Source organism: Schistocerca nitens, chromosome 3 (genome assembly GCF_023898315.1).
Source record: "Schistocerca nitens isolate TAMUIC-IGC-003100 chromosome 3, iqSchNite1.1, whole genome shotgun sequence".
In the NCBI taxonomy this organism is placed as follows: domain Eukaryota; kingdom Metazoa; phylum Arthropoda; class Insecta; order Orthoptera; family Acrididae; genus Schistocerca; species Schistocerca nitens.
In genome coordinates, this window is record NC_064616.1 from 442,937,518 (window position 1) to 442,951,845 (window position 14,328).

The window sequence follows — 14,328 nt, forward strand, 5'->3', positions numbered from 1 at the left end:
GCGTACCAACTATCGTCGCGGGATAGCGATCTGGAGTTTGAACCGGAGCGGACACTGTAAAGTTTCTAGATTCAGTTTAGATCACTCAACATGGTTGACGTTTTCAAGAAAGAATATGAAGCAGTGTCATACACAGCATACATATTTTTTTGTAAATTTCTGTAACTATTACAAGGTACAACTATCATTGCTTCTTTGTACATGGTCTCCAATAATTACGACGGGGTACTTCCTAAATTTTGTAATAAAATGTTGTCACTTTCTATAATATTAGTGTTACTGATAGAACAATATCTGTCTTTATTTAAAACCTGCAAAAACGTCCCAATTTTCGGCCTCCGTCGACAATTTTGAACAACACGCACCGATCATGCCTTATTGTCTTAGGGTTACCTCAGCTGGTAAAAATGGAACCCTTATAGATCACTTTGATAGTCTATGGTCCGTTTTCGATATATAAAATTTAAGCTTCTGAGTCAATGCAAACAAAAGTACTTCCATTTATCCCACTTACTTCGATATTCGCAAAATCACTCATCAAACTATCTACACACGTGTCGGCCCAGGTAGTATATCGATAAAGAAGGTGCCTGGCAATCGAAAGTTCTCAAGTTCAAGTTTATGGCTCAAAATGGTTCAAATGGGCACTATGCGACTTAACTTCTGAGGTCATCAGTCGCCTAGAACTGAGAACTAATTAAACCTAACTAACCTAAGGACATCACACACATACATGCCCGAGGCAGGATTCGAACCTGCGACCGTAGCGGTCGCTCGGCTCCAGACTGTAGCTCCTAGAACCGCACGGCCACTCCGGCTGGCTCAAGTTTATACTGGACAATGATTTTTCAGTACTCGTTTTAACCTATTCATTCTTTTTAATTATTATTATTATTATTATTATTATTATTATTATTATTAGTAGTAGTAGTAGTAGTAGTAGTAGTAGTAGAAGAAGAAGAAGAAGAAGAAGAAGAAGAATAAGTAGTTAAGGTGATGGGAGGTGGTATTATGTAGCAGGTAATAAGGCATATTGCATAATCTGTCTAAGATTCTTCGTACAAATCAGTACAGTCTGTTTTCAAATTATGGGTAACAGGCCATAATGGAAGAAATGCGTAAATAAATAAATTCCCTCTCCTCAAAACGATTTGAGGAATCGGATCCCAGTTTCCCCAGTGGGATAACTGGGGCAGATTAGAAATACAAAAGTCGGCGACGTGCCGTTAAATAGAAAGACTTGTGTCAGGCCATTGGGCCACACCAAATTATTATTATTATTTCTTTCCTTTCTCAGACCTTAGGTCTGGTTCGAAATGAAAGTGACGCGGACCTTGATCAAGCGTGACTTCCTTTTAACTGTACGGTATATGTTACATTGCGTTTAGGAACTTTCGGGTAATTGAACATGTATCAATAATTACGGATTTCTGTAGTTGTATATATATATATGTTTGGATGTAGCTGTATTGCGTTGATGTACTGGTGGATATTGTGTGGTATGACTCCTGTAGTTGATAGTATAATTGGTATAATTTCAACTTTATCCTGATGCCACATGTCCTTGACTTCCTCAGCCAGTTGGATGTATTTTTCAATTTTTTCTCCTGTTTTCTTTTGTATATTTGTTGTATTGGGTATGGATATTTCGATTAGTTGTGTTAATTTCTTCTTTTTATTGGTGAGTATGATGTCAGGTTTGTTATGTGGCGTTGTTTTATCTGTTATAATGGTTCTGTTCCAGTATAATTTGTATTCATCGTTCTCCTGTACATTTTGTGGTGCATACTTGTATGTAGGAACGTGTTGTTTTATAAGTTTATGTTGTAAGGCAAGCTGTTGATGAATTATTTTTGCAACATTGTCATGTCTTCTGGGGTATTCTGTATTTGCTAGTATTGTACATCCGCTTCTGATGTGATCTACTGTTTCTATTTGTTGTTTGCAAAGTCTGCATTTATCTGTTGTGGTATTGGGATCTTTAATAATATGCTTGCTGTAATACCTGGTGTTTATTGTTTGATCCTGTATTGCAATCATGAATCCTTCCGTCTCACTGTATATATTGCCTTTTCTTAGCCATGTGTTGGATGCGTCTTGATCGATGTGTGGCTGTGTTAGATGATACGGATGCTTGCCATGTAGTGTTTTCTTTTTCCAATTTACTTTCTTCGTATCTGTTGATGTTATGTGATCTAAAGGGTTGTAGAAGTGGTTACGAAATTGCAGTGGTGTAGCAGACGTATTTATATGAGTGATTGCTTTGTGTATTTTGCTGATTTCTGCTCGTTCTATAAAGAATTTTCTTAAATTGTCTACCTGTCCATAATGTAGGTTTCTTATGTCAATAAATCCCCTTCCTCCTTCCTTTCTGCTTAATGTGAATCTTTCTGTTGCTGAATGTATGTGATGTATTCTATATTTGTGGCATTGTGATCGTGTAAGTGTATTGAGTGCTTCTAGGTCTGTGTTACTCCATTTCACTACTCCAAATGAGTAGGTCAATATTGGTATAGCATAGGTATTTATAGCTTTTGTCTTGTTTCTTGCTGTCAATTCTGTTTTCAGTATTTTTGTTAGTCTTTGTCTATATTTTTCTTTTAGTTCTTCTTTAATATTTGTATTATCTATTCCTATTTTTTCTGTATCCTAGATATTTATAGGCATCTGTTTTTTCCATCGCTTCTATGCAGTCACTGTGGTTATCCAATATGTAATCTTCTTGTTTAGTGTGTTTTCCCATGACTGTGCTATTTTTCTTACATTTGTCTGTTCCAAAAGCCATATTTATATCATTGCTGAATACTTCTATTATCTTTAGTAATTGGTTGAGTTGTTGATTTGTTGCTGCGAGTAGTTTTAGATCATCCATGTATAGCAAATGTGTGATTTTGTGTGGGTATGTTCCAGTGATATTGTATCCATAATTTGTATTATTTAGCATGTTGGATAGTGGGTTCTGAGCAAGGCAGAACCAGAAAGGACTTAATGAATCTCCTTGGTATATTCCACGCTTAATCTGTATTGGCTGTGATGTGATATTATTTGAATTTGTTTGGATATTAAGTGTGGTTTTCCTATTTTTCATTACTATGTTTAGGAACTGTATCAATTTAGGATCTACTTTGTATATTTCCAATATTTATAGTAACCATGAGTGGGGTACACTATCAAAAGCTTTTTGGTAATCAATGTATGTGTAGTGTAGCGACCTTTGTTTAGTTTTAGCTTGATATGTCACCTCTGCATCTATTATCAGTTGCTCTTTACATCCTCGTGCTCCTTTGCAACAGCCTTTTTGTTCTTCATTTATAATTTTGTTCTGTGTTGTATGTGTCATTAATTTCTGTGTAATGACTGAAGTTAATATTTTGTATATTGTTGGTAGGCATGTTATGGGGCGATATTTAGCTGGGTTTGGTGTCTCTGCTTGATCTTTTGGTTTCAGATAAGTTATTCTATGTGTAAGTGTATCAGGGAATGTGTATGGGTCTGCAATGTAACTGTTAAATAATTTAGTTAGATGTGAATGTGTTGAGGTGAACTTCTTTAGCCAGAAATTTGCTATTTTATCTTTTCCAGGGGCTTTCCTATTGTGAGTAGAATTAATTGCTTGGGTGACTTCATGTTGCAAAATTATCACTTCAGGCATTTGTGGTATCATCTTGTATGTGTCTGTTTCTGCTTGTATCCACCGTGCATGCCTGTTATGTTGTACCGGGTTTGACCATATGTTGCTCCAGAGGTGTTCCATGTCTGTTATGTTTGGTGGATTGTCTATTTTAATGTGTGTGTTATCTATTGTCTGGTAAAATTTCTTTTGGTTTGCGTTGAATGTTTGGTTTTGTTTCCTTCTATTTTCACTTTTTTTGTATCTCCTAAGTCGTTTGGCCAATGCTTGTAATTTCTGTTTCTTCTCATCTAATTGCTCTATCGCTTCTTGTTGTGAGATTTTACCTAACGTTTTTCGCTTTTTTTGTGACATTTCATTTCTTATAAATTATGTTAGCTGTCCGATGTCCTTTCTCAGTTTTTCTATTCTGATCTGTAGCCTGTGTTGCCATGCTGGTTTTGTGGGTTTCTTCTGTGTGTTGGTTGGTTCTGATCTCTGCCTAGTGTGTATATTTAGTGTAGTGAGTGCTCCTATATAAACCAGTAGTTATAACTCTTCCATAGTTGTATATTCATTTATTTTGTTGTGTATGATGGTGTTGATAGTTTTTATTGTTGTTTCGACTTATGGGTTACTTGGCAGTCTATGCAAGAATGGTCTAATGTCTGTATTTGTGTCTTTGTATACTATATATGTCAGCTGAAATTTTTCTTCTACACTCCTGGAAATGGAAAAAAGAACACATTGACACCGGTGTGTCAGACCCACCATACTTGCTCCGGACACTGCGAGAGGGCTGTACAAGCAATGATCACACGCACGGCACAGCGGACACACCAGGAACCGCGGTGTTGGCCGTCGAATGGCGCTAGCTGCGCAGCATTTGTGCACCGCCGCCGTCAGTGTCAGCCAGTTTGCCGTGGCATACGGAGCTCCATCGCAGTCTTTAACACTGGTAGCATGCCGCGACAGCGTGGACGTGAACCGTATGTGCAGTTGACGGACTTTGAGCGAGGGCGTATAGTGGGCATGCGGGAGGCCGGGTGGACGTACCGCCGAATTGCTCAACACGTGGGGCGTGAGGTCTCCACAGTACATCGATGTTGTCGCCAGTGGTCGGCGGAAGGTGCACGTGCCCGTCGACCTGGGACCGGACCGCAGCGACGCACGGACGCACGCCAAGACCGTAGGATCCTACGCAGTGCCGTAGAGGACCGCACCGCCACTTCGCAGCAAATTAGGGACACTGTTGCTCCTGGGGTATCGGCGAGGACCATTCGCAACCGTCTCCATGAAGCTGGGCTACGGTCCCGCACACCGTTAGGCCGTCTTCCGCTCACGCCCCAACATCGTGCAGCCCGCCTCCAGTGGTGTCGCGACAGGCGTGAATGGAGGGACGAATGGAGACGTGTCGTCTTCAGCGATGAGAGTCGCTTCTGCCTTGGTGCCAGTGATGGTCGTATGCGTGTTTGGCGCCGTGCAGGTGAGCGCCACAATCAGGACTGCATACGACGGAGGCACACAGGGCCAACACCCGGCATCATGGTGTGGGGAGCGATCTCCTACACTGGCCGTACACCACTGGTGATCGTCGAGGGGACACTGAATAGTGCACGGTACATCCAAACCGTCATCGAACCCATCGTTCTACCATTCCTAGACCGGCAAGGGAACTTGCTGTTCCAACAGGACAATGCACGTCCGCATGTATCCCGTGCCACCCAACGTGCTCTAGAAGGTGTAAGTCAACTACCCTGGCCAGCAAGATCTCCGGATCTGTCCCCCATTGAGCATGTTTGGGACTGGATGAAGCGTCGTCTCACGCGGTCTGCACGTCCAGCACGAACGCTGGTCCAACTGAGGCGCCAGGTGGAAATGGCATGGCAAGCCGTTCCACAGGACTACATCCAGCATCTCTACGATCGTCTCCATGGGAGAATAGCAGCCTGCATTGCTGCGAAAGGTGGATATACACTGTACTAGTGCCGACATTGTGCATGCTCTGTTGCCTGTGTCTATGTGCCTGTGGTTCTGTCAGTGTGATCATGTGATGTATCTGACCCCAGGAATGTGTCAATAAAGTTTCCCCTTCCTGGGACAATGAATTCACGGTGTTCTTATTTCAATTTCCAGGAGTGTATATCTAACATGTGTGTCACTTCGTGATCTTTTTGTGCTTGTTCTGGTGGCTGTCGCAAGATTTCGTTTTCCTCTGATTGTTTAATTGATGCGTGTTGTTCTTTGTTTGTTTGCTCTGGGATGTTTGAATACTCTATTTTCTTCTTCTTCTGTTTGCACATTATTTTGTTCCAGTATTTGTTGTACTTGTTGTTTGATGTTATCTAATTCTGACTGGGGTATCCTGTTATTTTTGATTATTACACGGATGTGATCAGCTAGTCGTTGTTCTGTTAAAAATTTTAATTCTGGGTATCCGGTAATAAATGTTGTGTATACTTATGATCTGTATCGAGTTGTGTTGGTTCCTAGGTTTGTTGCTTGGTAATAACAGAACATGAGGTGTCGATTAACTTCATCTGACCATCTCATCCTCTGCCTTTGTTTTCCTTCTAGGGTGGTTGTAGGAAGCATATCCTGCAAAACACCTCTATTTGGATTTAAATCATTTTCCAGTTGGCTAGCAGTGTCGTTACCATTGTGGGCGGGCATAGGGTTCAAGCGTCGTCCCCGACCATGACGGTGCTTGTCCGAGGCTTCTTTAGTTCTGTCCTGAACCAACTCATCACACTAAAAGAGGGGTTAGCCCTATTAGTGGTTTGTTCTTTTCGTCGCCTTTTACGACTGGCAGAACATACCGGAGGCCTATTCCTTTCCCGGGCCTCCACGGGGATTATTATTATTATTATTATTATTAATGGCTGTATACACAATTAAGTTCGTACGGAACGCTCAGAGTGCGAGTCCAACTCGTAGTTGGCCATATTTTTTAAATATTTTCCGAATAAAATACATTTAACTGTCTGTATTTTGGATTTTTATTGACCAATAAGTTTTTGATAGTAAAAGAATCATTTTTAGGGTTCAGAGGTTTAGTAGAAGATTTTAATCATGATCTGATGAAGCAGTGTCACCTGAATTTTATGAAAATCTGTTGCGAAGTTCGTCCGTAGTGAAACTCCTTTTACATTATTTTATGTTTATTACTGAGACATCGCCACAACAAACTGATGCATGTCTTGCGTCAGCTGCACCTGTTAATTATGACGAAATTCCGTTTTGAGGCGTCTGTAAGTTAATACAGAACCGAAGTATAGACAGTTGGCTGAAATTTATTCAGATAATATTTGTTTTCCACTGTCTCCAGTTGTTGAATGAAGGAACTGTGGATCCCTCAAAATTTGATTTATTTCTTCATTTCCCTTTAGTTCTTATTTTCGATTTTGTCAGGAGAGACTTAAAAATAATATCGGCTGTTGGGACGGTGTCGTAGTCTTGCAAGACTGTACAGTCCGGTTGCTCAAGTTATATGCAAGGAATTAGTAAGATTGTTCCGGTGATTTTAGTTAGATCGAAAGAAGAAGGAAAACATATACAAACAACAATATTTTTCTAGGAACAATTTTTCTTAAACATAAATATGTCTACAATTTTTCAAATTATCGAGAGACTCCCTGTAACTGTATTTATACTCGTTAATGTATTGCATATTCATGACGGCCAGAGTTCGCGGGCAAAGGGCGAGTGGACACCGTGCCTTGATTCGAACAACATCGGCACTGCAGGCGCGGGATACCGCAGGCAGCCGGCAGCTGGCCGTTCTTCAAAGAGGGTCACGGGGCCTATTGTGCCGCAGACTGTCGCGTCTCAGCTCAACCTTGACATTGCGCCAGCGGCATCCATAATACGCCGCCTGCCTTCGGCCGTACCGTGCCTGTTCATCCACTAGCGCGCGTACACACATTTATTCCCTAGCGAGTACATTTGTTTGCTTACCTTAGTAGCGCGTATCGCGAAGGATGCGTTTGATGCAGTCACACTACGCGTGCTGCTAACGGTCAATACGTCGGAGAAGAGAAATGTTATTCTGCAATGGGAACGAATGTCAGGTCGTCGGTGGGATGTACTCAGAACAAAAACATGCTGATCTGTAATGCAAATGACGAACAATTATTTAACATCTCACTTAACTCACTACACAGTACACAAAACGCAAAACAATGGAAACATCGTAGCAGCTTCACAAAAACATTGCTGCAACTACATCTTTTGTTCCCTGTGAAGTGCATGAACATCAAAATTGCAAACGTAACTACACAGCTAAACCACCTCATTCTCGGGCATCATCGAGAACGCGTTTTTACCCTCTGCAGTACGGCGACGTAAAACGTCTCCAGTCTCTTATCCAGATTCAGATCGTCCATTAGCGTTACCGTTGTATTTGTATACGGCTTCTGTGCAAAGCATTGTTAACGTTTCGTGTCGCTGCGTTGTTTTCGCCTTCCCGACTCAGAAACGTCTTGCAGGCCTGACTTCCCTCTTGGTCACAATATGCTCGTCCAGATTAAACATCACATCAATCAGTTACCCTCTGCTTGTATTGGCACATAATTACATGCGGAGACCCTTTCTCCCTTCAGATTAAAATAAAATTATATATGAATATAGTAACTGTTCCAGAAAGAACAGATACCATTGCTGACCGTGCAGCATCTCTAGAATAAATGATAATTAATTGAAACCCTCATCTGCCTGCAGGTATTGATATACCTCGGTGGAGACAGCTGAAAATGAGTCCGCCGACCAGGACTCGAACCCGGTATCTCCTGCTTACATGGCAGACGCTCTATCCATCTTTATTTATTTTTTATGATCTAATTTTTTGTTCTGCATTGTTCGTTGAATATGTTCGGGGCGAACGCCCGTTGAGGTTCTTTGTTGATCCGTTCTCTCAGCCTTTTTTTTTTTTTTTGTGACAGAGGGTAGCTAACCCCCTGACCGAACACGCTGAGCTACCGAGCCGGCGTCCATCTGAGCCACCGAGGACACAGATGAATAGCGCGACTGCAGGGACTTATCCCTTGCACGCTTCCAGTGAGACCCACATTTCCAATTGTCCACAATCTACATATGTAATGTTCCTAATAGATATTTGCCCATCCACTCATTACTCGCGCCAACTAAGGTGGTGATTGCCGTAATAGTTCGGGCAACTGTGCGCATTCGCACAGACGAAGGTCAATGAAGAGAGTAACTTTTTTTTCCGCTATGGGACTTAACTGCTGAGGTCATCAGTCCCCTAGAACTTAGAACAACCTAAGGAGATCACACACATCCATGTCCGAGGCAGGATTCGAACCTGCGACCGTAGCGGTCGCCCGGGTCCAGACTATAGCGCCTAGAACCGCTCGGCCACTTAGGCCGGCGAAGATAATAACTGTTCCCGAAAGAACAGATATCATTGATGACCATGCTGCTCCTGTAGAATAAATGATAATTAATTGATATTAATAATAATAATGAGGGTTCTCTTCTGAACAGTACGTTGGAAGGCATCCCGCCGGCCGTGGTGGCCGAGCGGTTCTAGGCGCTTCAGTCCGAAACCGCGCTGCTCCTACGGTCGCAGGTTCGAATCCTGCCTCGGGCATGGATGTGTGTGTTGTCCTTAGGTTAGTTAGGTTTAAGTTGTTCTAGATCTAGGGGACTGATGACCTCAGATTTTAAGTCCCATAGTGCTTAGAGCCATTTTTTTGAAGGCATTCCAGATATGCTCAGTAATGTTCCTGTCTGGAGAGTTTGGTGGCCAGCGGAAGTTTAAACTCAGTAGAGTGTTCCTGGAGCCACCCTGTAGCAATTCTGGACGTCTGCAGTGTCGCATTGTCCTGCTGCAATTACCCAAGTCCGTTGGAATGCACAATGGACATGAATGGATGCGGGGGATGAGACAGGATGCTTACGTACGTGATTTCAGTCTTTCTCGGCGTATTCCACGGGTGAATTATTCTCGGGTTATCAGCCGAGTGGTGGCGTCGTCTCTTCGCAGCGTTTCAATGAGTTTCGTACCCATCATCTTCTGGCGAAGTTGATGGGTACGAAACTCATTGAAACTTTGCGACAAGACGACGCCACCACTCGGCTGATAACCCGAGAAGAATACATCAGTGCCTACGTACGTGTCACCTGTCAGAGTCGTATCTAGACATATCAGGGGTCCTGCTATTACGCTCTTAAACGCACCGTGAAGGAAACAAATCAACCTGTCAAACTTTATAAAAATTAGAAATGTGCTATTCAATCAAAGGTGGTGTAGACACTTAGGATCAGTGGTCACATACACATACATGATACAAAGACAATGTGTTGGAATTTGAGATTAACAAAACACAATGAATGTGAAAGTAAAAGACCGAAAACCACATAAAAATATTTCTTGGTAACTTGTAACATCAGGTCTACGAAGACCTGCTTTGCACTATTCACTCACTCCTCCGGCACTCCAACGGCACACGTTTCACACCATTACAGAGCCTCCACCATCTTGAACAGTCCCCTGCTGACATGCAGGGTCCATGGATTCATTAGGTTGTCACCATACTCGCCCATCCATTCGATAGAATTTGAAACGAGACTCGTCCGATCAGGCAACGTGTTTCCAGTCATCAACAGTTCAATGTCGGTGTTGACGGATCCGGGCGAGGCGTAACGCCTCGTGTCGTGCAGTTAACAAGAGTACACTAGTTGGCCTTCGTCTCCGAAAGCCCATATCAATGATGTTTCGTTGAAAGCTTTGCATGCTGACACTTGTTGATGTCCCAATGTTGAAATCTGGAGCAATTTGCGGAAGGGTTGCACTTCTGTCACGTTGAATGATTCTCTTCAGTCGTCGTTGGTCCCGTTCATGCAGGATCTTTTTCCGGCCACAGCTGTGTCGGAGATTTATGTCTTATCGGATTCCTGATATTCAAGGTACACTCGTGGAATGGTCGTACGGGAAAATCCCTACTTCATCACTACCTCGGGAATGCTGTGTCCCATCGCTCTTGCATCGTCTAGGACATCATGTTAAAATTCACTTAAATGTTGATAACCTGCCATTGTAGTAGCAATAACCGATCTAACAACTGCGCCAGACACTTGTTGTCTTATGCAGACGTTGCCGACAGCAGCGCCGTATTCTGCCTGATACCAGATTCTTTGGCGCTTCATAAAAGGGAAAGCATTGCTCAGTTGTTGCTTTTGCGGGATACACGAAACTGTTGCATGTAGTGCACACAGTTCAACTTTTCATACTTTTATTGCAGGTACAAAATAAACATCTTATGGCCAAAGGTAGACAACTAGATGGTGATTCTGATGTCATGTCAGATCCAGAATATTTATTCGAGGAGTGAGTGAATAGTGCAAAGCAAGTCTTCGTAGACCTGATGTTACAAGTTACCAAGAAATATTTTTATGTCGTTTTCGGTCTTTTACTTTCACATTCATTGTGTTTTGTTAATCTCAAATTCCAACACTTTGGTTGGTTGGTTGTTTGGGGAAGGAGACCAGACAGCGTGGTCATCGGTCTCATCGGATTAGGGAAGGAAGTCGGCCGTGCCCTTTCAGAGGAACCATCCCGGCATTTGCCTGGAGTGGTTTAGGGAAATCACGGAAAACCTAAATCAGGATAGCCGGACGCGGGATTGAACCGTCGTCCTTCCGAATGCGAGTCTAGTGTCTAACCACTGCGCCACCTCGCTCGGTTCCAACACTTTGTCTTTGTATCATGTATGTGTATGTGACGACTGATCCTAAGTGTCCACACCACCGCCCGCATCTCGTGGTCGTGCGGTAGCGTTCTCGCTTCCCACGCCCGGGTTCCCGGCTACGATTCCCGGCGGGGTCAGGGATTTTCTCTGCCTCGTGATGGCTGGGTGTTGTGTGATGTCCTTCGGTTAGTTAGGTTTAAGTAGTTCTAAGTTCTAGGGGACTGATGACCATAGATGTTAAGTCCCATAGTGCTCAGAGCCATTTGAACCATTTGTCCACACCACCTTTGATCGAATAGCACATTTCTAATTTTTATAAAGTTTGACTTGTTTTCTTCACGGTGCGTTTAAGAGCGTAATAGCAGGACATTTTAAGGATAATTTTACAGAAAAGCAAAAACTTTGCCTTTTTTCTCTTCCCCTAGCTAATGTAATTGTGTATAGCATTTCTTTTTTACTTGTATCTTCAAGAGACATAAAATAACAAACATTATAGCAATATTGGTTAAAAGCCAACTGATCAGCACAACAATAGGTGCGACAGAAAGGCTTAGAGGTGTAAATCACGTGTGTGCCTCACACGCACTCGTGAACTGTAATCAGAGACATAACACTACAGAGACACAGAACTTTCTAGCACCGCCTTCTAAGAAGATGACAACACAAATAAACGCCTGTATTAAACCAGTAACCCTGTGTAGTGTTCCATGGTTGATCATGGCCCAGGGCCTGGCACCATAACGTCCAGGATGAGACTCTCTCTACTTGCAAACGGCGAAGTTCCGGATCAAAGTTCATATACGCCACCATATTGTACTTTGTAAAGAAAGTTAAAACCACGTCAAAGTTACAGCAGAGTATAGAGATGAAGGAAGAGGCGATATCTATTTGCGAGTAGCGGAGCAAGCCGTGACTGGCGGTCGCTATTTATGCATCCCGTGCCAGCCGTCGTGAGCTAGCGCACCAGCATGCGCGCGCAGCATGCCCGCGGCCCACGGCTGGCTACACACAGCTACTGTGTCCGCGTGTTGCACAAGCACGAACACAATACCGCACGTCTGGGTGGTCGCGCTTGCCTCGTGAGCAAAATCGAAGGAAGTTTGCCGGCTTTTCTTTTCCTTCGTTTCGGCGTCCAGTGAACCGAAAAACGGAGGCTAGCTCGCCTCGTGAAATCGGAAAACGAGGATGGGAACCCCTTCCTCAAAAGACGGCAAATAAAGTTGGATTTTCCAGAAACCGAGCACTACTGACCTTGCTGAAATAGCCTCTTATCTGTAGTTCATTACAGAATGCTCGAGCGACCCAGTCTATCAGTTGCTCTACTTTCTAGATGTTTACTCCCTGATGAGATGTTGCTCGAAGAATATTAATGCGTTTACCCTCGATAAAGAGGATGGAAGGCTCTATGTAGGGCCCCCGTTTTTCAAAGCTGAAAACAACAGATCAGCAACAATAAAATACTGTATGACGATGATACGAAAACAGCAGATATTTTATCATCAGTTTCGTACCAGACACCAATTCGATGCGCACGTATTTACCGGGTGATCAAAAAGTCAGTATAAATTTGAAAAATTAATAAACCACGGAATAACGTAGATAGAGAGGTAAACATTGACGCACATGCTTGGAATGACATGGGGTTTTATTAGAACCAAAAAAACAAAACAAAAAAGTTCACAAAAGTTCAACAGCTGTGCGTCATTTGGTGATGATCGTGCGCTCAGCCGCCACTTTCGTCATGCTTGGCCTCCCAGGTCCCTACACCTCAGTCCGTGCAATTATTGGCTTTGGGGTTACCTGAAGTCGCAAGTGTATCGTGATCGACCGATGTCCCTTGGGATGCTGAAAGACAACATCCACCGCCAATGCCTCACCATAACTCCGGACATGCTTTAAAGTGTTGCTCACAACATTGTTCCTCGACTACAGCTATTGTTGAGGAATGATGGTGGACATATTGAGCATTTCCTGTAAAGAACATCATCTTTCTATGTCTTACTTTGTTATGCTAATTATTTCTATTCTGGTCAGATGAAGCACCATCTGTCGGACATTTTTTGAACTTTTGTATTTTTTGGTTCTAATGAAACCCCATGTCTTTCCAAGCATGTGCATCAATTTGTACCTCTCTATCTACATTATTCCGTAATTTATTCAGTTTTCAAATTTATACTGACTTTTTGATCATCCGGTATATTATTTCTACGATAATTTGAACTTTTACGGAAACAGCTACAATTAGCACAACCCATCTATTAAGCTATGTCATAAAAACTATGGATCTTTTATTCCTTAAAAGTTTTATTTAACAGTTAATAAATAATATTAGTCATTTCTGAGGAACAATATATAGCAATAAAACGAAATTCCCACGAACCAGTTATGTTTACAGATGCGAGAACAGTTACGTAAGATCTCGCCAGATTGCAAGTCATCAAAATACGGCCAGTAACTGCAGCTTCAAGCTGACTAGATTACATTTGAGAACGAATTATATTTTGTTTGAAATGGAGAACAACACTGTATGCAGCTAGCCGGTGATATCTTGCTAAATTGGCGCGATTATGACTGACTTAAGTTCCTATAAAACCAAATTCTATAAATCAATAGGAATATTCTGACGTACACTTAAGCAAAACCACACAGCTTAAGGGAACGCCATTCTGTACGTTGTGTCAATCAGACAGGCTGCAACACACGAGGAACAAGCGGCGCCTGGCCAGAGGAACTTTCATTCGTCAGCGTCATCGACCGTGGCAATGACGCATTTCCGGACACACACTTGCAGTACCTTTTTTCCTCCATTTCCAGTCAGCCTGCAGTTTACCGGTTTTTTAATGTTCACCCTGTATATGTAATCATTTGAAACATATATTATATGAAACAGTAAACTGTATGTGCTAATGCACAGAGAGAACAGTATTCTTAATGTGATTTCCAGCACAGTTTTTTGACAGAGCTCTGAAACAACTTCATAAATGCAAGAAAATGATAGTCATACAATGA